Source organism: Tachyglossus aculeatus, chromosome X4, assembly GCF_015852505.1.
Source record: "Tachyglossus aculeatus isolate mTacAcu1 chromosome X4, mTacAcu1.pri, whole genome shotgun sequence".
NCBI classification, from domain to species: domain Eukaryota; kingdom Metazoa; phylum Chordata; class Mammalia; order Monotremata; family Tachyglossidae; genus Tachyglossus; species Tachyglossus aculeatus.
This window is the reverse complement of record NC_052098.1, coordinates 11,537,518-11,562,923: the sequence shown is the minus strand read 5'-3', so window position 1 is coordinate 11,562,923 and position 25,406 is coordinate 11,537,518. Positions and strand designations below refer to the sequence as shown.

The window sequence follows — 25,406 nt, the reverse complement described above, 5'->3', positions numbered from 1 at the left end:
TAATTCTGTGGTGCCTTCTCAAGCCCTTAGTACAGTGCCCTTCATAAGGTAAGCACTCAACAAATACGATTGATAGATTGATTGATATTTGTATTTTCACTGTGTTCCCCAAAAGCCAGCTATCATTGTTGAGGCAAACTTCTGTCACATCAAAACAAACATTAATAAAACTAACACCCCCAGATGATAACATAAACTAAACTGCATCTGTCAAAACCTTTATTAACTTTAGAAAATGCTTTTACCTTGATAAAAAATTCATTTAATGGTTTTCACTATCATATTTTCAGCTTTATTGCCCTATGTGAAGCCTAAAGAATAAATACCAATTACAATGAATGTATGCAGCCACTAGGTGGTACTACTGTGAAGAATTAGCTTTTATGATTTACAAAACAGTCTATGGGTGACTAAAATATAACGATGAAGAAGTATAAGGAGAAAAGAACAATTTAATGCGCTCACAATTCTATCTTGTCTTAGTACCTGTCTCCAAGGGACTCAAAGCGTTTATAATTTTGATGTGTGCTCTGCACACAGTAAGCGCTCAATAAATACGATTGAGTGAATGAATGAATGAACAAGTGCTCTGATGCTTTAATTTTCACAGAATCTCTTCCGAGTGTAAAGATCAGGAATCATTGTCTCCCTCCCTTGCCCCTTTCCAAAATGAGGTACAGGTGGATTACATTAAGAGATGTAATGTAGAGAAGAGTGTGGAAGCAGCATGGCTCAGTGGAAAGAGCACGGGCTTTGGAGTCAGAGATCACGGGTTCAAATCCCAGCTCCCCACTTGTCAACTGTGTGACTTTGGGCAAGTCACTTAACTTCCCTGGGTCTCAGTTACCTCATCTGTAAAATGGGGATTAAGAGACTGTGAGCCCCCCGTGGGACAGCCTGATCATCTTGTAACCTCCCCAGCGCTTAGAACAGTGCTTTGCATGTAGTAAGCGCTCAATAAATGCAATTATTATTATTATTATTATTATTAATTACCCAAAGACATTGTGGTCAGTGAAAAATTGGAGACTTGAACCCAAACAAGACTAATTAGACTTCTCTTGGATTATCCTTTTTCTGTGGGGTCTATTATACACACAAATAAGGATTAGAAATGTCTCCAGTACTCAACAAAAGCCAAGAATAAAATAAAAAAAATTGAGTCAATGATTTTCAGAAAGTATTCCACCTGCATCTATGTGAGAGCGTGTACCGTGGGCAAATGTGACTCATTTAGTCATTGGATTCTCCTGTCGGGAGTGACAGATGAGATTCAGTCATGAGATTTAAGGACTGTGAACCTATACAAAGGAATGGGATTGATTGTAACACTAATGGTTTGCACTATATCACTCACACTCTTTCCTCCCTGCCACTCCTGTTCCTGCTGGGACAGGAAGTACATGCAAAGGTTTCAAACATCCACAGCTTTGACTCTTTAATCCAAGCCGTGCAGCTGCCTTAGACAGAACATGTAAAGAGAATGCCAGAATCCCACAAACAATGAGGACACAAACCCAGAGGCATGAGTTCAAGTGATGCCTGCCATGGAGGGCATTCTTGTCTTGTCTTACGCCGTCAAGTTGTTTCTGACCCATAGCGACACTACGGACACATCTCTCCCAGAAGGCCCCGCTCTCCATCTGCAATCGTTCTGGTAGTGTAATCATAGAGTTTTCTGGGTAAAAATACTGAAGTGGTTTACCATTGCCTCCTTCCGCACAGTAATCTTTAGTCTCCACCCTCGACTCTCTCTCATGCCGTCGCTGCCCAGCATGAGTGAGTTTTGACTTGTAGCAGATTGCCTTCCACTCTCTAGCCACAGCCCAAGCTAGGAATGGAATGGGTAGGCCTCTGCTTGACTCTCCCTCCCATAAATGAGACAGGTGGAGTACTGGAAACTCTCCAGGTGCGACCCTGAGAAGGGATGCAGGGCATTGGCCAACCACAAATCGAAAAACATGTCAATGACACTAAGATGTACCTGGGTTAAGAAACCCCACAATGCATGCAATTTAGGAATCTGTCTGGCACTCTCTGCTGACTATGCCAACATACATAGTCCTGTCATCGATATTATGTTCCATCAGTGCTGATAAATCAGTTCCCTTTCCATTTTCTCCTCCCCTTTACTTGCTCCCTCTCCCTCTCTCCTTTTCCCAGTGGTTTTCCTGCTCCTCTTCCACACTCCAAACTCAGACCTTTCACCTGTCTGTCCCCCACTTCAAGGGTCTGTGTTTTCTCTTTTCAAACTAATGCTAGTATACTAGATTTCCTTAGAGTTGTTTGTAAAGTTGCAGATCATTTTTTCCTAGGTATGGAAGTTCGTCCCCAAATCTGTAATTTCTAGGGTCATCCTTTAATTAATGGACTTTGATTACTGATGCAATAACAGTGTATGTCACATCATAAGAATTCCTCTATTTGAAATCATGGAGAGCTGCAAGGTGTCAGTGGTGCCTTGCTTTGCTTTACAGCATGTAATTCTTTGATGTTAATCAGTTTCATCAAACCAATCACGTAGATGTCTAATGGAGCCTATAGTCTCATGAAATAGCATTTTGGAGAGCCCCACCATTTGTTGTTCATATTAGTAATGGCTCATTTGAATGTACAAAAGATGACCTGGTGAAAATCCAACTAGCAGGTGAATTGAACTTGGAATGGCAATCAAGGAAATCAAAATTTTAGGTTCATGGTGTTAGGTGTCTTTAATAATGCCCAAGCAGTTAGATACAATTATCAAGAAAACACAGAAGGTCCAATTTTCTGCACAGCAATTGAATTTTGTGTAAAATTTGCACAAAACCATTTGTGCCTGCTTTTTCCCACTGGCCTCCTCACCCCAGTGATTGAAGCAGTCAATTCCCTGAGCACCAAAACTGCATTCAGAAACCCCAGGCACCACTTCTCCTTGGGTACGTTCCCGATAAAGTCAATCATAAATTCATAAAGAAAATCGGCTGGATAGTTTTGTGCCCAGGAAAGCTGCAAATTAGCTGGAAGGAGATTGTTTAGCCCCTCTGAAAACTAGCCCTGGAATATTTCCTCTTCACCAAATCCCTTGTTCTAGATTAGACAGCCACATTAGTCCACAGAGTAAAAATGATTATACTGAGCAAGCTGGATTAACAAATCTTTCATTCTTTCCACCACAATGCACATGATGTTGTGAAAATAAGCACCTCTGGGGCCTATACATTTCTAAATGCACACTTCAAGCCACAACAGAACTTTATAGGGAAATCTGAGGTCAAGTGATGATCAATCAGTGGTATTTACTTAGTGCCTATAGTGTGCAGAGCACTGTACTAAACACTTGGAAGAGTACACATGATTCTTGCCCTCAAGAAGCTTTCTGTCTAACTGAGGTGCTCACAGTCTAACCCCAGTAATTGACAGGGAAAGGACGAACTTTGGGAGCTGTACTTTGCACTTGAAAAATACGTTACTGATGGATGAGTTCAGTCATGGGGGTAGAGGTGACGCCAAGTCTGACCCTTATGCTGCCATGTGTGATAAATAACATTTTGGTGTAGCCTTCAATGGTTCCAGTTTGTGGGAAATTTCATGCTCCTGAATGAAGTGTCAAGAAGCAGCGTGACTTTGTGGAAAGAGCACGGTCCTGGGATTCAGAAGACCTGGTTTCTAATCATCAATCGTATTTATTGATTATTTAATCCTGGCTCTGCTGCTTGCTTTGTGACCTTGGGCAAATTACTTAACTTCTCTGGACCTCAGTTTCCTCATCTGTGAACAGGAGATTAAATTCAGGTATTCCCTTCCCCGTTAGTGTGTGTGCCCTAGATGGGACAAGGGCTGTGTCTGACCTGATTAGATTGTATCTACTCCAGTGCTTAGTACAGGGTTGGGAACATAGTAAGTGCCTAATAGGTACCATTATGATTATTAAATGCTGAGCTTCCTCATTAACAAAAATTTTTTACAACCTGCTAGCTGGAGAAAAAAAGCCACAAGAAGCAGAAAATAATATTAATAGTACTTACCAAGCATTGTGTACCAAGAACTGTGCTGAGGACTAGGGTAGGTACAAGATAATCAGTTTGGACACAGTCTCTGTCCCACATAATAATAATAATGATAGCTATGGTATTTGTTAAGCACTTACTATGTACCAAGCACTGTTCGAAGTGCTGGGATGGATACAGGGTAATCAGGTTGTCCCACGTGGGGCTCACAGTCTTAATCCCCATTTTGCAGATGAGGTAACTGAGGTACAGAGAAGTTAAGTGGCTTGCCCAAGGTCACAGAGCAGACAAATGGCAGAGCCAGGATTAGAACCCATGTCCTCTGATCTCCAAGCCCGTGCTCTTTCCACTGAGCCACGCTGCTTCTCTAAGAATCAGGGAGAGCAAATATCTCATCCTCATTTTACTGAAGCACAGAGAGGCCAAGTGACATGCTTAAGGTCAGCTGGCAAGGCCAGTGGCATTACTGAGGCTAGAACCCAGATCTTCTGACTTCCAGTCCCGTGCTTTTTCCACTAGGACATGCTGCCTGCCATTAGAGCTTCCATAAGCAAAATGGAGATATTAATCACCTTGTAACCTCCCCAGCGCTTAGAACAGTGCTTTGCACATAGTAAGCACTTAATAAATGCCATCATTATTATTATTTATTATTATTAATAATTGTTCTTTTCCCAGGGTTGTTGTGAGGGCACACGTGAGAAAAGTAATATGAGAGCGCTTTGGGAATAAAAGTGCTATAGAAAACTAAGGTATTAGAAGGCAAGTCACTTGGGAACTGTGAGCAAGACTGCCAGACCTTGAAATTCGAAGGATGGTGTATCAACATGGTATGAAACATTTAGTCAACAGAAAATAAGTTAATACCCTTTAGTTTTGGGAAGCGCTGAAAAACTGAATGACAGCTAACATTGATACTGACCCCAAGATTTGGTCATTTAATTGCTGTTTACAGTTTGGATGCTAAATGGGTCCTTTAGTTCTGAAGATTGCTCAGAGAAATACTCATTATTCCTCCACTTACATTCTAATTGTCTTTTGAAGATTTGTTCTGAAATTCATTAAAGCTACTTGTCCCCTCCCATATCCGCTTGTTGATTTATCCCATGTCCTGTTGTGCATTAGAAAGGTAGTTTGACCCAGTGGAAAGAGAACAGGGCTGGGAGTCAGGAGGCCTGGGTTCTAATCCGACTGTAAACTTGTTGTGTGCAGGAAATGTGTCTATTTGTTGTCGTACTCTCTCTTAGTACAGGGCTCTGCATGCAGTAAGCATACAATAAATACGATTGACTGACTGACTGACAGACCTTGGCCAAGCCACTTGACTTCTCTGTACCTCAGTTTCCCACTTGTAAAATGGATATTAAATTTTTTTTTCCTTAGACTGTGGGACGGGGACTGCATCTAAATTAGTCATATCACACTTTGGCACATAGTAAATGTTTAACAGATGCAGGATTACAATTGGACTTTTTTCTGAATATATCCCTTTCTTGGTGAAATTTCCAACAAACAGAATTACCAATGGGGTGTCCATGAACCATCCATGAAAGAACATGATCCTTCTGATGCATTGGTTTGTTTGTCCCTCAGCATTTATTTTGTTTGTTGGGTTTGTGATTTTGTTTTCACTTAAGGAATGCACTGTGCCGTAAAGGGAAGCAGCATAGTCTACTGGATAGAATGCAGGCCTGGGAATCAGAAGGACCTGGGTTCTAATCTCAGCTCCACTACTTGTCTGCTGCCTGACGTTGGGCAAGTCACTTCACTTTTCCATGCCTCGGTTACCTCATCTGTAAAATGGGGATTAAGACTGTGAGCCCCATGTGGGACAGGGACTGTGTCCAACCTGATTATCTACCCCAGCACTTAGAACAGTGTTTGACACATAGTAAGCACTTAACAAATATTATTATTATTATTATTATTGTTATTATTATTACAGTAACTTGGTACCTCTGTTAACGAGGGAGGTGAAAAGCACCCAGGCTGCATGTATTTTCTAGAAGATCTTACCAGAATCTGTATGGACAAATCTAACAAGTCAGTGGTATTTATTGAGTACTTATAGTGTGTAGGGCACCGTACTAAGCACTTGGGGGAGTACAGCAATTGCAAGCAAGATGTCCATGAAGAGGGCCAGCAGCCCAAAGGCAAGGAAAGGTTTTAGGATCATGTATACCTGGTCCCAGCCTTCGCCCGTAAATCGCAGGCTGTCTACTAGGCCTTTCCACCCTTCCTAGCCCTTTCACCAAACCCCATTGTTGCCCAGAGAAGCTCAGAGAAACCAAAGGCCCCCTACAACTTGGTAAAGCTAACAGGCAAGATTACAGAGGAGAGCTTCTTGTTTATAATCTTGTTATTATCAAGAAGGTCCATTGCTTCTTATTAAAACAGCAGGAAGCAACTGAATGACCAGCCAGGGTCATTCTGTTCCCGAATTCTGTTCCTTCAGAAAAAAACAAAGTACAGTTTCTCTCCCTGGTTGTTCCCAGTACATGGGGAACCACAAATAAGGCACAATTAGTTCGTTTGTGTCTCCAGAATGAGAGCAAATAAGGATGGATAGGGACCCCTCCAGCAGCAATATCATTTGCAAAAACAGTGGAGCCAATTAGGAGAGCCCCATTATCTCAGAGCAATCCAATCGGAGGTATCGATTGATCTGTAAGGAGCCGACCTGCCCTGACTTTCACCCAAGTAGCCATCCAGAACCCCAAGCTTGCCCATCTGTGACCAGCACTGTGGAGGAACAGAAACTGTCTCCTTCACCCTGGACATTTCCTCCCCTTACGGGGACTAGCAGGCTTGGGCCTAGAAGGGGAGCATAGAGGACTCCGATTTTCCAGATCCCCTCACAAACTCCATGCCTGTGAAGGTTCTCACCTAGGGAAGTGATGCATCATTTTCCCTCCCAACTGTGGCAAGCCCCTTTTCAGTACAAGTAGAATGGAAGGAAAGGGAACCCCTGAGTATTCCTCCATCTTTGCATACCACCCGAAATACCTTTCTGCCTGAACTGTATTTCTGTTTCGGCCCACCACTCTGTTGGAGTTTCCCATTTGTTCAGGCTCCCTCCTCTTCCTCCTCCTCCTCCTGATTTGGGCCAGAGTGCCTCAGGAGCAAAAGAGAAGGAGATGGGAGAGTGAGGCAGGCCTTTTTTCAGGTCCAGAGTGGTCTGCGTTGCCTCTAGCTGCCTCCCTCCCCACCCCACTCCCCGACCCAGCCTCGACAGTGTAAAAGTCTATTCCATGAATGGTGCCTCCTTAGGGGATTTATTCAATAATATTTATTGAGCACTTACTTGTTCATTCATTCATTCAATTGGATTTATTCAGCATTTACTGTGTGCTGAGTGCTGTACTAAGCACTTGGGAGAATAGAATACAACAATAAACAGGCACATTCCCTGCTCACAACAACCTTACAGTCTATACGGGGGGAGACAGACATCAATACAGATAAATAAATTATGGATATGTACATAAGTGCTGTGGGGAAGAACAAAGGGAGCAAGTCAGGGCGATGCAGCAGGGAGTGAGAGAAGAGGAAAGGAGGGGTTTAGTCTGGGAAAGCCTCGTGGAGGAGATGTGCCCTCAATAAGGCTTGGAAGGCGGGGAGAGCAATTGCCTGTGGGATTTGTGGAGGGAGGGCATTCCAGGCCAGAGGCAGGACGTGGGCAAGGTGTCAGAGGCAACATAGGTGAGATTGAGGAGCGGAGAGAAGGTTAGCATTACAGGAGTGAAGTGTGCAGGTTGGGTGAAGTGTACAGGAGGAGAGTAGCTAGGTGAGGTAGGAGGGGGCAAGGTGGTGGAGTGCTTCAAAGCCAACGGTGAGGAGTTTTTGTTTGATGAGGAGGTGGATGGGCAACCACTGGAGTGTTTTGAGGAGTGGGGTGACATGTCCTAAACGTTTTGTAGAAAAATGATCCGGGTAGCAGAGTGAAGCATGGACCGGAGTAGGCAGAGACAGGTTGGGCAGTCAGCAAGGAGGGTGATGCAGTAATCCAGGAGGAATAGAATGAGTGATTGTATTAATGTGGTAGCAGTTTGGATGGAGAGGAAAGGGTGGATTTTAGCGATGTTGTGAAGGTGGGACTGACAGGATTTGGTGACAGATTGAATATGTGGGTTGAATGAGAGAGAGGAGTCAAGGATAACACCAAGACAGGAAGGAAGCTTGTGAGACAGGAAGGATGGTGGAAAGTCAGAGGGAGGGCACGGTTTGGGTGGAAAGATATTGCCTGAACTACATAGTATATCCCACTGGCTCTCCTGCTCCCACTGACTCCCCAGTTTTCTCACCTCTACCCTTTTCCTATTTACACTTTCCTCTTTGCTTACCTGTTCTTAAATTAAGCTAGTTCTCAGGAAATCTTAGGTCTGAAACTACAACCCAGCCTGTATATTTTGCTCCTCAATTTACCTTTTCACTCTGCCTCCCTCTGGCTCTCTCACCCTCAACTGCTGGCTCACACTCTCCCTCCAGCCTAGGACTCCCCCCTCCCCTTCACATCTGGAAGGCAGCTGCTCTCCCCTGTCATCCTACCCCAAACCCACTACCCCAAACCCACTAGCGGTGTGCACAAATAAGCTGATAAATGTTAACTGCTGAAGCATCTAATTTCAGTTGCTGTAGAAACAGAATCAAGAAGTATAAACTAACTCATTATGAAGAATAACTATTCAACTGAAATATTCAAGGTTCAGAACATTGTAGTATCTTTAAGCAGAAACTTGGCCCTCCCTGAAATCAATCAATTAATCAGTGGTAATTATTGAGCACTTACTGTGTGCAGAACACTGAAAGTGGTCAGCTAGTATTTTGGGCAAGGAAGAGATGATAATAATAATGATGATGGTATTTGTAAAGTGCTTACTATGTGCTAAGTACTGTTATAAGCGCTGGGATAGATATACGGTAATCAGGTTGTCCCACTTGGGGCTCACACTTTTAATCCCCATTTTACAGATGAGGTAATTGAGGCACAGAGAAGTTAAGTGACTTGCCCAAGGTCACACAGCAGACAAGTGGTGGAGCTGGGATTAGAACCTATGTCCTCTGACTCCCAAGCCCATGCTCTTGTCACTAAGCCATGCTACTTTTATATAAGAAACCTCTGTAATTAATTACTGCTATAACCTGGTTCTGTGAAAATTATGTTCAGTGAAAGATTATTTCTCCGTCCTTATTGACTCCCATACCCATTGTCCTCAAAAGTAATCTCAGGTGTTTACCTGCCTCCTCAAACCCTCTCCCCACTCTGCCTCCTGTCTCTCCCCACTCCAGTTCGTACTTCACTCTGCTCCATGGGTCATTTTTCTAAAGGACTGTTCCATCTATGTCTCCTCATTTCTCAAGAATCTCCAGTGGATGCCATCTCCACATCAAGCAGAAACTCCTTACCATCAGCTTTAAAGCACTCAATCACCTTGCCTGGTCCTACCTTAACTCAATGATATGCTACTACAACCCAGCACACTCAGCTTCTCAAATGCTAAACTACTCACTTTACCTCAGTCTTGTGTATCTCACCCCCAATCCTTCACCCTTGTCCTACCTCTGGCCTGAAACTCCCTCCCCCTTCATATCTGACAGGTGACCACTCTCCCCACCTTCAAAGCCTTATTAAAATCACATCTTCTCTTTCCCCAACTAAGCCTTTATTTCCTCTACTCCCTCTCCCTTCTGCATTGCCCTTGCATTGGGATTTGTACCCTTTATTCACCCCACTCTCAGCCCCACAGCACTTACATGTGTATCCATAATTTGCTGATTGAAATAGCAATGTAAGCAAGTACCAATAATGAAAAATTTGAATTCGATTTTTTATGTCCATATGTAAATACAGGTCTTAACTTTCATATCCTATTCAGCAAAAAGGCACTTTGTTGTAGAGGTGATACCAATACCTACACTAAACAGATCTGCCATTATCTATGCTAATGTGAAAGGAACTTCAACTCGCTCTAGTCAATCAGGCAAAATATTTCAAAGGGAGGGGAAGTGCTTAAGTCAAGGTTAGCTTTGCTAGCACAATGCTAAAGAAGCCCTAAAAGAAGAGCTTTATAGCAAGTCACGTTGTAGAGTCCATTCTGAATGAACTCAGTTGCTTGTTGAAAGAGTGGAAGACAAACTGTACAATGTTCGCTAAGAAAATCCTGAATTGGCAAGGGGTCCAGTGGGAGGTGTAGACTAGAAAGATGTGATTATATCACTGTCGACCACAGAGAAGGGAAAGACTGATGAATCCTCAGGGATGGACAGCAGAAAAATCCAGTAATAAGCAGAGAAGATTCCTCTGAGTCAACATCCTAGTGAGTGGAGATTTAAGATGCTTCCATCAGCCTTGAAAAAAATCTCATTTTCCTTTTTAAAGGAAAGAAGGTCCAGTCTGTCCTTCAGGTGACTCCTTTCTGTTTCAGTGATAATGCCTACTCCGAGAGAGTGTGTTTTCCCTTTCAATTCTCTGAGTGTGTGTGGAGCTGCATGGGCGGCTTGAATGTTTCCATTGTGTGGTGTACTAGTGCATATAGTACAGATTGTTTTCTGTAAAAATCCTATTTCTTCTAGGAAAACAGTTATACCAAGTAGTATATACCCAGTAGTATAGAGCTATACTAAGTAGTATGGCTCTTAAGAGGAAGAGCCCACTGTGGCCCAGTGGATAGACCACATGCCTTGGAGTCAGGGGACCTTTGTTCTAATCCCAGCTCCGCCACTTGTCTGCTGTTTGACCTTGGGCAAGTCACTAAACTTCTCTGTGCTTCAGTTACCGCATCTGTAAAATAGGGATTAAGACTGTAAGCCCTATGTGGTACAGACTCTGTCATATTGTTATATTGTACTCTCCCAAGTGTCCTAAGGGACAGTGCGTTGCCCATAGTAAGTGCTCAAAAAATATGATTGATTGATTGATTATCTTGTATCTACCCCAGCACTTAGTACAGTGCCTGGCATGTAGTAAGCGCTTAACAAATATCATAAATAAAAAGAATTTAGTCTCAGGGTACCATCCTGAGGTGGATTGTTTGTCAGGGATCCTACAAACATGTAGTTTCGTAGGTTCCATGAGGTTTTTCTGGACTTAATAATAATTATTATTATCATTATTATGGTACTAGGTAAGCACTTACAATATGCCAAGTACCGTTTTAAGCACTCGGTTAGATACAAGTTAATCAGGTTGGACACAGTCCCTGTCCCACATTGGGTTCACACTTTTTATCCCCACTTTTTACAGAGGGATAACTGAGGCACAGAAAAGTTAAGTGACTGGCCCAAAATCACACAGCAGACAAGTGGTGGAGCCAGGATTAGAACCCAGGTCCTTCTGACTCCCAGGCCCATGCTCTATCCACTACACCATACTGCTTCTCACTAATCCATGCTGCTTCTTAGTTCTAGGACTTAGTACTACAAAATATTAATGTAGTGGGATCCTTTGAGATGATCTCATTAAGCAGAAGTTTATAGAGTTACCCGGTTGCTGGACTTTCCAAGCAGGAAGCGGTGCCAGGGGAGAGGGAGGAGGGACTTTGAGCTGAAAGTCACGGGATGCAATCCAGACCATCTCAGGACCCAGGTCCCAGGTCCCAGGGCGAGGAAGGCTAAATTTAGACTGTGCCTCCCCCATGGTCCTGCCTGCAGCCCGAGCCAGCCAATTTGGCCACTACTGTTTGTTTGTGAGACGGGCCAGGTTGCCCAAGGAACCGTTTCACTTCTCAGAGAAGATGGAGGTAGAGAAACAAGGGGTGAGACTAGGCAGGCAGGTGGAGAAAAAAATTGAAATAGTCTCTTTTTGTTATTTTTCCAGATCTATTCATTATTCTGACTCAGCCTGAGTAGGACAACATAAGGGCTAGGGTTTTTTTTGTGAGAGATAATTGACAAATACTCAAAGTATGCCCTTCTCCCATTTTCAGTTATATGGGAATTAATTAATAAAAAGCCACCCGCTTTGGACTCTTTCATCTCTCTCTGAAGCATGAGTCACTCAAACATCAGTTTGTGCTGAATATTGTCCCAGGCTCTGGAGAAGATGGTCGCAAATTGCAATGTCCTAGTTAAACAGCATGAAGTAAAGTGGTCCTTTTTTTTCCCCTCCCGGATCTGTTCATTATTCTGGCCATCTACTCATACCTGACCTTGATTTGCTTTTAAGCCAGCTCTGGCTGCTACATAAAAAGTTGCTCCCTGTAAGCACTTGATATTCACCTCACCCTCAGCACTTGTTATATATCTATCATGTATTTTAATGTCTATCTCCCCTTCTAGACAAACTCCTGGTGAGCAGGGAACTTGTCTACCAACTCTGTTATATTGTAGTTTCCCGAGCACAAGCACTTAGTACAGTGCTCTGCACACAGTAAGTGCTCATTAACTACCTGTTAGGAGGTACAGAGCACCAGCCATAGGGAGCGAAGTGGGGGATGGTAGCAGGTCCCTCCTGCCCTGAGAGGTGTGGGGGGGGCTCTTTCCCAAAATATATTCTGAAGAAATTGTCAAGTAGTTAGGGTCTTTGATTTTCAGGGTACTTTCCCTTTGTGGGGTGGGGGGCAGGGAGCTCTGAAGATCACCTCATTGATTGATCGATAGGAAACTCAGTTACTGTGGCACTGTTTTGTAACACGGGATCACATCCTTGCAGAGCCCCACATTCAAGAAAACTCGGGGTTAGTGGTACAAGGTCGACAAAGGGATAGGAGAGTGAGTAAGTTGAGTTCAATAGAAAGGGTGTCCATTTCATTCATTCATTCAATCGTATTTATTGAGTGCTTACTGTGTGCAGAGCACTGGACTAAGTGCTTGGGAAGTACAAGTTGGCGACATATAGAGACAGTCCCTACCCAACAACGGGCTCACAGTCTAGAAGGGGGAGACAGACAACAAAACAAAACATGTGGACAGGTGTCAAGTCATCAGAATAAATAGAATTAAAGCTAAATGCACATCTTTAACAAAATAAATAGAATAGTAAATATGTACAAGTAAAATAAATAGAGTAATAAATCTGTACAAACATATATACAGGTGCTGTGGGGAGGGGAAGGAGGTACGGCGGGGGAATGAGGAAGAGAGGAAAAAATGGTGCTCAGTCTGGGAAGGCCTCTTGGAAGAGGTGAGCTCTCAATAGGGCTTTGAAGGGAGAAAGAAAGCTAGCTTGGCAGATGTGTGGAGGGAGGGCATTCCAGGCCATGTCCATTTGGTCATCAAGGGAAGATAGTTTAGGAAAGGAGGCTAAAAGGAGCATGATGACTTGAGGAAATTGGAAGGGCTCAAAATACCGGAGGTCTCTGCGGGGGAACAGGACAGATTTGCCAGAAGGGGGTGTGTGTGAGAGAAGGAAGATGAGGAGATTGTGGTCTGGAAGACGGAGTTCAGAGTTGGTGAGGATAGAGACTGTACAGTGACTAGAGACGATATTGATTAGGCCTGCAGGGGTGTAGCCCATGGTAAACAAAGGCAGTGTATATGAAGATTATTAAAGTGCAGGATCCATTTAGGATGAAAGTTGCTGCAGCACAAGGCCAATGCTGTGCCCAAAGCACCGTGACCTGGCAGGCAGTTAGTTGCCTTGGTAGCCACTGTGGTCTTCACGTTAGGCAGATATTTTTCAGGATTCCCTCTGGGCTTGTCCACCTCTGAGAATGCTGTCCTGAGTGATTCTTTGGTCGGAAACCTTCAACACTGATGGTATAGCCCCAGCAGAGCTGGGACTACAACCTAAATCTTCTCATCTCCTAAATTTCCCAGAGCTCTGTTCTTTACACTAGATCTACAGAACCTATTTCCTAAAGAGCACTCCAAGAGTCTGAAAGTTTTCAACCATGTGAAATTTTTGTCGGTTTAAAGTAGAAGTATAGAAGAAGACATATTTGTTGGGCAGTTATGAATAAGAGTTGAAGAAAGACACCAGTCAGGGTGGATCCTTACGATCTTCTAGAGGTTGTGCCAATTCCCAGAGCAGCACCAGAGAAGGAGCCTGGAAAAGAGAATGACAAGGAGAAGTTAGAGAGATAAGAGGAGAATCAAGAGAGGACAGTGTCAGTGAAGCCAAGATTGGATAATGTTTCCTGGAGAAGGAGGTGTTCTACACTGTTGAAGGCAGCTGAGAGGTCGAGGAGGATTAGGATGGAGGATAAGCGGTCAGATTTGTCTAGAAGGTCACTGGTTACCTTAGAGAGGGGTGTTTTTCTGGGGCAAAGGAAATGGAAGTCAGATTGGAGGTGGTCAAGGAGAGAATTAGAGGAGTGGAAGTGGAGACAGCAGGTATAAGCAAACTCTTTCAGGAAGTTTGGAGAGGAACGGTAAGCGGGAAATGGGGTGATAACTGGAGGGAGCTGTGAGATCAAGAGAGGGTTTTTTTAGGATAAGAGATATGTAAGCATGCTTGAAAGCAGTGGGAAAGAAGCCTTTGGAAAGTGAACAGTTGAAGATGGCAGTAAAAGAGGGAAGAAGAAAGGGAGCAAGTGTTTTAATGAGGTCTAAAGGGATGGGGTCAGAAACACAGGTGGAGGAGGTAGATTTTGAGAGGAGGTGAGAGATTTCTTCTTGATATACTGCAGGGAATATAGGGAAGGCAGAAAAGGGTGAAGGAAGGGAATAAAGGTGGGATTGGAGAGGAGCAGGGGAGATTTTTAGGGAGATCACACTTGATGGTTTCAATTTTGTTCATAAAGTATGTGGCCAGGTCATTAGGGGAAAGAGATGGTGGGTGCCTACCTTACTTCACTGATCTCCTACTACAGCCCAGCCCACACACTCTGCTCTTCTAGCATCAGCTCGATCTCATCTATCTCACCATCGACCCCTATCCCATGCCTCCCCTCAACCTATAACCCCCTTCCCCTTCCATATATTACAGACCACCACTCTCTCCACCTTCAAAGCATTATTAAGGTCACATTTCCTCCAAAAGACCTTTCCCCATTAAGCCCTCTTTTCTTCCCTCTCCCTCTCCCTCTCCCTTCTGCATCATCTATGCACTTGGGCCTGTGACCTTTGGGCATTTGATATTCACCCCACACTTAACCCCACAGCATTTATGTATAGATCTGCAAATTATATAAGTTGTTCACTTCAGACTGTGAGCTCATTATGGGCAGGGAACCTGTCTGTTGTACTGTACTCTCCCAAGGGTTCCGGCTCAACCACTTGTCTGCTGGGTGACCTTGGGCAGGTCACTTGACTTCTCTCGGCCTCAGTTACCTCATCTATAATATGGGGATTAAGATTATGAGTACCATATAGGACAGGGACTTTGCCCAACCTGATTACCTTTTCTCTACCCCAGCACTTAGAGCAGGGCTTGAAGCATAGTAAGCACTTAACAAATACCATTATTATTATTATTATTTTTCCCTCTCTCTGTCTTTCTCCCTCTCTGTTTTTTCTCTCTCTCCCTCTCTTGCCCACCCTCTCCCTCTGTCTTTCTCTTTGCCCCTCTTTTTCTTTCTTCCTCTTCACTCCCCTCTTCCATTTAAATAGTCTGATTAGCTCTTTGCACATCAACTGCTTGAAGATTTCATTTTGTTTCGTTGTTCTGAATGAAACATTTACAGACCCCAGTATTATAATAATCCAGTACAATACAGGACAGCGTACAATACTGTTCCCATGCCTCGAAGTTTGCAAACTACAAGGCAGATGACCAGAGTTATGCTATGACCACTGGCCAGATGGAAAAGTATAGTGCTAACCAGGAAATAGTACAGTGCTGGCATATACTAAGCCCACTGCTGGGTAGGGACTGTCTCTATATGTTACCAACTTGTACTTCCCAAGCACTTAGTACAGTGCTCTGCACACAGTAAGCGCTCAATAAATACGATTGATGATGATGATGATATACTAAGTACTTCACATAGACACAATAATAATTTTTAAGTGTCCAGTGCAGTTCTCTGTCCCCAGTAGGTGTTCCGTAGTGTGCCTCAGTTATTTCATCTGTAAAATGGGGATTAAGACTGTGAGCCCGACGTGGGGCTGATTACCTTGTATCTACCCCAGCACTTAGAACAGTGCTTCGAGTATAGTAAGCACTTAACAAATACCATAATAATAATAATAATAATAATAATGATAGTGCTGCTGCTGCTGATCAATCAATCAATCAATCAATCATATTTATTGAGTGCTTACTGTGTGCAGAGCACTGTATTAAGCGCTTGGGAAGTACAAGTTGGCAACACATAGAGACGGTCCCTACCAAACAGTGGGCTCACAGTCTAGAAGGGGGAGACAGAGAACAAAACAAAACATATTAACAAATAAAATAAATAGAATAGAAATGTACAAGTAAAATAAATAAATAGAGTAATAAACACGTACAAACATATACACATATATACATATGTGGGGAAGGGAAGGAGGTAAGGTGGGGGGATGGAGAGGGGAAGGAGGGGGAGAGGAAGGAGGGGACTCAGTCTGGGAAGGCCTTCTGGAGGAGGTGAGCTCTCAGTAGGGCCTTGAAGGGAGGAAGAGAGCTAGCTTGGCAGATGTGCAGAGGGAGGGCATTCCAGGCCAGGGGGATGACATGGGCCGGGGGTCAACGGTGGGACAGGCGAGAACGAGGCACGGTGAGGAGATTAGCAGCAGAGGAGTGGAGGGTGCGGGCTGGGCTGTAGAAGGAGCGAAGGGAGATGAGGTAGGAGGGGATGAGGTGATGGAGAGCCTTGAAGCCGAGGATGAGGAGTTTCTGCCTGATGCGTAGGTTGATTGGTAGCCACTGGAGATTTTTGAGGAGGGAAGTAACATGCCCAGAGCGTTTCTGGACAAAGACAATCTGGGCAGCGGCGTGAAGTATGGATTGAAGTGAGGAGAGACAAGAGGATGGGAGATCGGAGAGAAGGCTGATACAGTAGTCCAGATGGGATAGGATGAGAGCTTGAACGAGCAGGGTAGCGGTTTGGATGGAGAGGAAAGGGCGGATCTTGACAATGTTGCGGAGCTGTGACCGGCAGGTTTTGGTGACGGCTTGTATGTGAGGGGTGAACGAGAGAGCGGAGTCGAGGATGACACCAAGGTTGCGGGCTTGTGAGATGGGAAGGATGGTAGTGCCGTCAACAGTGATGGGAAAGTCAGGGAGAGGGCAGGGTTTGGGAGGGAAGACAAGGAGTTCAATCTTGGACATGTTGAGTTTTAGGTGGCGGGCAGACATCCAGATGGAGATGTCCTGAAGGCAGGATATGTGAGCCTGGAGGAAGGGGGAAAGAGCAGGGGCAGAGATGTAGATTTGGGTGTCATCAGCGTAGAGATGATAGTTGAAGCTGTGGGAGCGAATGAGGTCACCAAGGGAGTGAGTGTAGATCGAGAACAGATAATGATAATGATAATGATGATAATGATGATGATGCTATTGACAGTTGTCATCTCATTGCTGAGCCAGAAACCATTGCCATCTGTCTCCAGACTTACAGTCATTACAGTACCTGTGCAGGAACAAAATAATAGTCTAAGCAAACGATAAAATGATAGATGAATCAACAAATCAATTAATCAGTCATATTTATTGAGTGCTTACTGTGTGCAGAGCACTGTACTAAGTGATTAGGAGAGTACGGTATAACATTCCCTGCCCACAATGAGCTCACAGTCTAGAGGGGGGAGACAGACATTTACATGAAGAAAAACATCACAAATATGGACATAAATGTGTGCGGTTGAGGGAGGGGTCAATAAAGGGTGCAAATCCAAGTACGAGGGTGGTGCAGAAAGGAGTGGGAGAAGAAGAAATGAGGGCTTAGTCAAGGAAGGCCTCTTGGAGGAGGTGTGCCTTCAATAGGGCTTTGAGGGTGGGGAGAGTGATCATCTGTCGGATATGAAGAGGGAGGGCATTCCAGGCCAGAGGCAGGATGCGGGTGAGAGGCCGGCAACGAGATAGATGAGATTGAGATACAGTGAGTAGGTTGACACTAGAGGAGCAAATTGTGTGAGCTGGGTTGTTGGAAGGTGGAAAGGTAAGTTAGAAGGGGCAAGGTGATTGAGTGTTTTAAATGAATGATCTGAATGATAATAATACCATAATTATTCTTCCTTTTATGATTAAACTTACATCTGATGTGCCTCTCAATTTTATAAAATTGTCTGTGTTCTGCTATACAGCTACTAGATCCCGCCACCTTAAAGCACCTCGGAAAGGTACCGAGAGCTAACAGAACATGCATGCACTAATGGGGCTGTCTGCTGAGAGAGTAAGAAGGATTCAAGAACTGAGAACTGGCCCAGAGGAACTGATGATAGGACTACTTGCACTCTTTAGTTCCTGCCGGGATACAGAGTACAATGGACACATAGGTATGGAGGGGTGCGACACATTGGGAGGTGCCCATGCAGAGGTTCTTTTATGCACTGGCCTCATTTCTGGGTGATGTGCCCACTGCCCAGTGCCAGTGCTGTCCCACGGAGCCATGTCGCAGCCTCAGTAGCTGTTACGGTCCCTTCCACCCGTACTGGCCGATTATTTTTCAGGCTTCCTTCTGGGCCTATCCACCTCACGGAGTGGCCCAGGTGGTATGTTAGTAGCAGTAGCAGTAGCAGTAGCAGTAATAGGAGGCCTTCCCAGACTGAGCCCCCTCCTTCCTCTCCCCCCTACCCACCCTGCGTTACCTCCTTCCCCTCCCCACAGCATATGTATATATGTTTGTACATATTTATTACTCTATTTTATTTGTACATATTTATTCTATTTATTTTATTTTGTTAATATGTTTTGTTTTGTTGTCTGTCTCCCCCTACTAGACTGTGAGCCCACTGTTGGGTAGGGACCATCTCTATATGTTGCCAACTTGTACTTCCCAAGCGCTTAATACAGTGCTCTGCACACAGTAAGCACTTAATAAATATGATTGAATGAATGAATAATGTTATTATTGAAGGCCCTTCCATTGTCGATGAGTTTTCCAAGGAGGAAGAATGACCCTGTCTTGATCCACTCTACTTGTCAAATTGAATTAAATTAATTTAGTTGTCAAATTGAGTCAAGTAGCAGTGGAGGAGCAGTGTGGTCTAGTGGATAGAGCATGGTACTAGGACTCAGAAGGACCTGGGTTCTAATCCCCACTCCGCTACTTGGCTGCTGTGTGACCTCAGGCAAGTCACTTCACTTCTCTGTGCCTCAGTTACCTCATCTGTAAAATGGGGAGTAACACTGTGAGCCCCCATGTGGGACATGGACTGTGTCCAAACTGATTAGGTTGTATCTACCCCAGAGCTTAGTACAGTGCCTGGCACATGGTAAGCACTTAACAAATGCCATTTTTTTAAAGAAAGTAACTCAACCAACGACCAGATGGAACAGTCATGCTTTGTGTGCCCTGAGGCCGCCATGTGGCAGAATACCAGCGTTACTGGGGAAATTCCTGCTCGTCTGTGATGATAATGGGGACAAGAACTCTAGGGAGCTGGCGGCAGTGCAGAGCTGAGCAAACGTGGCAAGTCTAATGGGCAAATGACTTCAGCTGTGGCTCTCTGGAGTCCTGGCTACTGTTTCTACCCTTGGCCAGCCTCATAGGAGGGCTGGCTATCACGTTGCACATCACGTGGCCTAGTGAAAAGAGCATGGGTCTGGGAGTCAGAGGACTGGGTTCTAATCCAGCCCTGCCACTTATCTGCTGTGTGACCTTAGGCAAGTCACTTAACTTCTCTGTACCTCAGTGACTTCATGTGAACAATGGGGATTAAGACTGAGAGCTTCATAGGGGGCAGGGACTGAGTCCAAACCAGATCATCTTGTATCTTCAACAGTGCTTAGTACAGTTCCTGGGCACATAGTAAGCGCTTAACAAACACCATTAAAAAAAATAGTCCTTCTCTGTCTCTTTCTGTTTCTATGGCTCTCAGTCTTTCTCCGATTCCCTTTTCTGTCTTTTTCCTCTCCCTTTGCTCATGCTGGGACCATTGAAGTACCCCTGGGAAGTCTCCCTTCTTCTCTCCACCCTACTTTACCCCCAATTAAATCTAGTCACTTTATGCAAAAAGGACAGCTGATTTTCCTCTTAAGCCGCCAGAGAGGTTTTGGGTTCAGAATTGACAATCTCATCTTGAAATGAAGTCTGAAACTTTATTTCAAGAAAACAAACCTGGAAAAATCGAATTATGTATCCCACCCACAGCTCTGTTTCTTTTCATTGTCTGTAATTTCTCAAATGCTGTTTTTCCCCTTTCGCATTTAATGATGTTTTCAGTGCTTACCCCCTAGAAAGTGGAACAGAGTAGCAACTTCAATAAACAGCATCCGTATCATCCTTTCAAGTCCCAGGAACGATGGTAAATAGTTTATCAGATTAGCAGGGCTCATTATAAAGAAAGAAAAATAATAAAGAAGTGTTTCAACCCTTTCTCGAGATAGAAAATGGCTGCCCAAACTTTATATTTCAGGATCATGATCCATTCAGATAGCTTGTGTTGGGGAGAACCTACGATGTACTTGGCTACAGAGAAAACAATGGCAGATCTGGGGCTAAATAAGTACAACATGTTATAAAGCCCCTCTTAGTCACAGAACATTTTCTGCTGTGATTACTTACCTTATTGTGCTCTTACAGTACATTGGTTGATTAGAAATGGCGCATGATGGATGTTACTTGTGGAGATGTTCTGTTCAGAGTCCTTTTATAGAGTGACTAAATTGATAACTGTTCACCTGGACTTCTCTATAGGCTGATGCCTTAAATGCAAAAAGCTATGTTGAAAGATGAAGCGTTGCTCGCTAAAAATATCCGTGTAAATGTCAAGATATATTGTAATAAGGGGAGGACTCGGCAAATCACTTCACAAATAACATTTTAGTTTCTCATAACCTGAGTCATAACTCACTCGTTCCTTTCTGCAGGATGGCTAAGGCCACAAATCAGACTCTCTCGTAATGAGTTCAGTTTTTTGAAGGATGAAAAACAGGTGAAATTTCTGTGATAAAAGAGGTCTGTTATAATGGGGGAGGCAGCAGTATTCTGAACTGTTTCTGTTAACAGAAAACTTTCACCACAGAGAACTGGAAGAGGGCATATGTTGTTTCAGTTGGTCACTCTTTTGATTTGTTGTAACTGAACTGGACCAGTAGGAAAGTCAGAGAATCACTGTACTTCTCAACTCCATCAGAACCTCTTAAATAAATGTGTGAGTATTCTGAAATTTGTTATCAATTTTCACCACCCTCTTCAGATGCACAGAATCTTACTTTTTAACTTAGCTACCAATACTAGCTCAGAGCAGTGAAACTCATCCAGAAGGACCCCTATAGTGGAAGACCTTCCTCAAAAAAGAGCCACTTTTCTCTGTAACGGTGAAGGGGTATTCTTAAGTGGGTTCCCTGTCATTTGGGATGCAAAACAGAAGCATCCCTGCACACCCCCAAAACAGGTGTGTAGCTGGGGAACAGGATTTTGGAGAAAGCACTAGATTGTCAGCTCCTTGAGATGTCTACTAACTTGACTGAATTCTCCCAACTGCTTAGTACAGTGCTCTGCAAACAGGAGATGCTCAGTGAATGCTATCAATTCATTCATTGATTGATTTTTTGATTAAAAAAACCAAACACCAATATCTCCTTTTCCTCCAAGTATGGTTCTGTAGAGGGGTCAAGAAAACAAGAGTTCCCTCTGTTAAAGGGGAAAGTGACAAACACATAATAGACGAACAGTCACAGCAGGAGAGCAAGATAAGGAAAGGTTAATGGGATGAGAAAGGAAGAGAGAGTTGACAGGGAGGAGACTATCTGGCTATGTGGTCACCTTCTAACCACCAAGAAATATGTCTTCAAGAATCTTGGCAGGGTCAGCTGTAGTAGTTGTAAGCCAAGCTTAATAATAACTGTGGTTTTTGTTAAGTGCTTACTATGTGCCAAGCAGGGTACTAAATGCTAGGGTAGATTAAAGATAATCAGGTCCCACATGGGACTCACAGTCTAAGTAGGAAGGAAAACAGGTATTGAATCCCCATTTTGCAGATAAGGGAACTGAAACACAGAGAAGTGAAGCGACTTAACCAATGCTACACAGCAGACAAATGGCAGAGCTGGTATTAGAATCCAGGTCCTTTGACACCCAGGCTTGTGCTCTTTCCCCTATCCATCGATCAATCAATCATATTTATTGAGCACTTACTATATGAACAGCACTGTACTAAGTGCTTGGGAGGGTACAATATAACAATATAACAGAGTTGGTAGACTCATTCTCTACACAGAATGAGCTTACAGTTTAGAAGGGGATAGTGACATTAATATAAATAAATACATTACGGGTATGAACACAAGTGCTGTGGAGCTGAGGGAGAAGTGAATAAAGGGAGCTAATCCAAGTGCAAGGGTGACCCAGAAGTGAGTGGGAGAAGAGGAAATGAGGGCATAGTCAGAGCAGGCCTCTAGGAGAAGATGTGCCTTCAGTGAGGCTTTGAAGGTGGAGAGATTAATTGTCTGTTGGATATGAAGGAGAGTGCTCTATCATCAATCATCATCATCAATCGTATTTATTGAGCGCTCACTGTGTGCAGAGCACTGTACTAAGCGCTTGGGAAGTACAAGTTGGCAACATATAGAGACAGTCCCTACCCAACAGTGGGCTCACAGTCTAAAAGGCGGAGACAGAGAACAAAACCAAACATACTAACAAAATAAAATAAATAGAATAGATATGTACAAGTAAAATAAATAAATAAATAGAGTAATAAATATGTACAAGCATATATACATATATACAGGTGCTGTGGGGAAGGGAAGGAGGTAAGATGGGGGGATGGAGAGGGGGACGAGGGGGAGAGGAAGGAAGGGGCTCAGTCTGGGAAGGCCTCCTGGAGGAGGTGAGCTCTCAGTAGGGCCTTGAAGGGAGGAAGAGAGCTAGCTTGGCGGATGGGCAGAGGGAGGGCATTCCAGGCCCGGGGTATGACGTGGGCCGGGCGTCGATGGCGGGACAGGCGAGAACGAGGTACGGTGAGGAGATTAGTAGCAGAGGAGCGGAGGGTGCGGGGTGGGCTGTAGAAGGAGAGAAGGGAGGTGAGGTAGGAGGGGGCGAGGTGATGGAGAGCCTTGAAGCCCAGGGTGAGGAGTTTCTGCCTGATGCGCAGATTGATTGGTAGCCACTGGAGATTTTTGAGGAGGGGAGTAATATGCCCAGAGCGTTTCTGGACAAAGATAATCCGGGCAGCAGCATGAAGTATGGATTGAAGTGGGGAGAGACACGAGGATGGGAGATCAGAGAGAAGGCTGATGCAGTAGTCCAGACGGGATAGGATGAGAGCTTGAATGAGCAGGGTAGCGGTACAGATGGAGAGGAAAGGGCGGCAGCGAATAAGACGAGATCGAGGTACAGTGAAAAGGTTAGCATTAGAAGAGCGAAGTGTGTGGGCTGGATTGTAGTAGGAGAGCAGAGGAGGTGAGATAGGAGGGGGCAAGGGGATTGAGTGCTTTAAAGCGACAGAAGGGAGTTTTTGGTTGACAAGGGGTTGGATGGGCAACCACTGGAGGTTCTTGAGGAGTGGGGAAACACACAGAAAAATGATCTGGGCAGCAGAATGAAGTATGGACTGGAATGGAGAGAGGAGGAGGCAGAAAGGTCAGTAAGGAGGCTGATCCCGTAATCAGGGCGGGATAGGAAAAGTGCTTGGATTAACATGGTAGCAGTTTAGATGGAGAGGAAAGGGAGGATTTCAGCGTTGTTGTGAAGGTGGAACCGACAGGATTTAGTGATGGATTGAATAGGTGGTTGAATGAGAGAGAGGAGTCAAGGATAAGACCAAGGCTACAGGCTTGTGAGACAGGAAGGATGGTGGTGCTGTCTACAGTGATGGGAAAGTCAGGGGGCAGAAAGGGTTTGGGTGGGAAGATAAGGAGTTTTGTTTTGGACATGTTAAACTTGAAGTGACAGGAGGACATCCAAGTAGAGATGTCTTGAAGGCAGGAGATAATGCGAGATTGCAGAGAGGGAGAGAGATCAGGGCTGGAGATGGAGATTTGGGACCTTCCCCAACCTGCTGCATCCTCTTCTGACCCACCCATTGCACCAGGGGAGTAGGCGGATGGGGGCAGGGGCTGGGGGGAGGACGGCGGGGGGAGGAGTGATGGGAGGGGACTGGCAGAGCTGGGGTGAAAAGCAGATCTCTCCCAGGTTGGGCAGGTTTTCCCAGCATCCATCTTGCCCCCCCTCCGAGTTGGTGCTTAAATGAACCAACCAATCTGTCGAAACCCGGGATTGAACCAAGGATCTTTAAATCTTTAGTCTAATGCTCCCCAAACTGAGGTAAATCAATGTCAATTTAATTTCCACCTTAAGGTCAAATGTGGACTTGGGAAGTTTGACATACAGTAAGCACTTAACAAATACTCTAACAGTACTATAACAACAATAACACGTGGGCTTTTGTGTCCTAATAATAATGATATGTAAGAAGCACTGTACTAAGCACTGGGGTAGATGCGAGAAAATCAGGTTGGACACAGTCTCTATCCCACTTAGGGCTCAACAATCTAAGTAGGAAGGAGAACAGGCATTCAATCCCCATTTTATAGATGAGGAAAACAAAGCACAGAGAAGTCAAGTGACTTACCCAAGTTCACACAGGGGGCAAATGGGAGAGTCAGGATTAGAACCCAGGTCCTCTGGATCCCAGGCTTATGTTCTTTCCATTAGACCACACTGCTTCTCATTCGTAAAACAGTCGCTCCGATGCACGTCTTCTCAAAAATCTCCAGGATAATCCATCCAAGAAGTAAGCGGGGGGGGGGGGGGGGGGGGAGGTGCTTACAATTTGCATAATAATAATAATGATGGCATTTGTTAAGTGCTTACTATGTGCCAAGCACTGTTCTAAGCACTGAAGAGGCCTTTCATTGGATGATGAATGTGTCTGGGTGTTCTATCAAATCCACCAATCCCTAATAGAAGGGGTTGAATTACGACCCAACATGGTGCTGTGTCCCCTACGATTGGCACCTGCCAGTTACATGATGCAAACTGATGGCAGCCTGGTGCCCACCCCCCAGTCCGCTCCCCTATCCCCTCTGGAAATGCCGCAGGCATGAGTCCCGGGAAGTGGGGAACCGTGCTCCAGAAACCCCATTCCTCCTGGCCCGGACATAGGGGTCTGCTCCAGAGGGAGGGACCCCAGAGAGACATGAAAGACATAATAAAAAGGAGGAAGGCTTCCTAAATAATTGAAAGTGGGAGAAGAGCATAACTTCAGTATTAGTGAGAAGCCGCTAGGCGTAGTGGATAGAGAATGGGCCTAGGAGTCAGAAGGTCATGGGTTCTAATTCCAGCTCCCCAACTTGTCTGCTGCATGACCTTGGGAAAGTCACTTCACTTCTCTGTGCCTCAGTTACCTGATCTGTAAAATGGGGATTAAGCCCCATGTGGGAGAACTTGATTACCTTGTATCTACCCCAACACTTAGAACAGTGCTTGGAGCATAGTAAGTTCTTAA

The 25,406-nt window shown here is 44.5% G+C and overlaps 1 non-coding gene across 1 annotated transcript; it reads right to left on the bottom strand.

The window, feature by feature from the left end:
* Window positions 1-1,789: 1,789 nt before the first annotated feature.
* On the bottom strand, window positions 1,790-1,927 carry LOC119948486. The gene has a single exon (XR_005456878.1). It is a non-coding gene; the product is annotated as a small nucleolar RNA SNORA7 (small nucleolar RNA).
* Window positions 1,928-25,406: the final 23,479 nt, after the last annotated feature.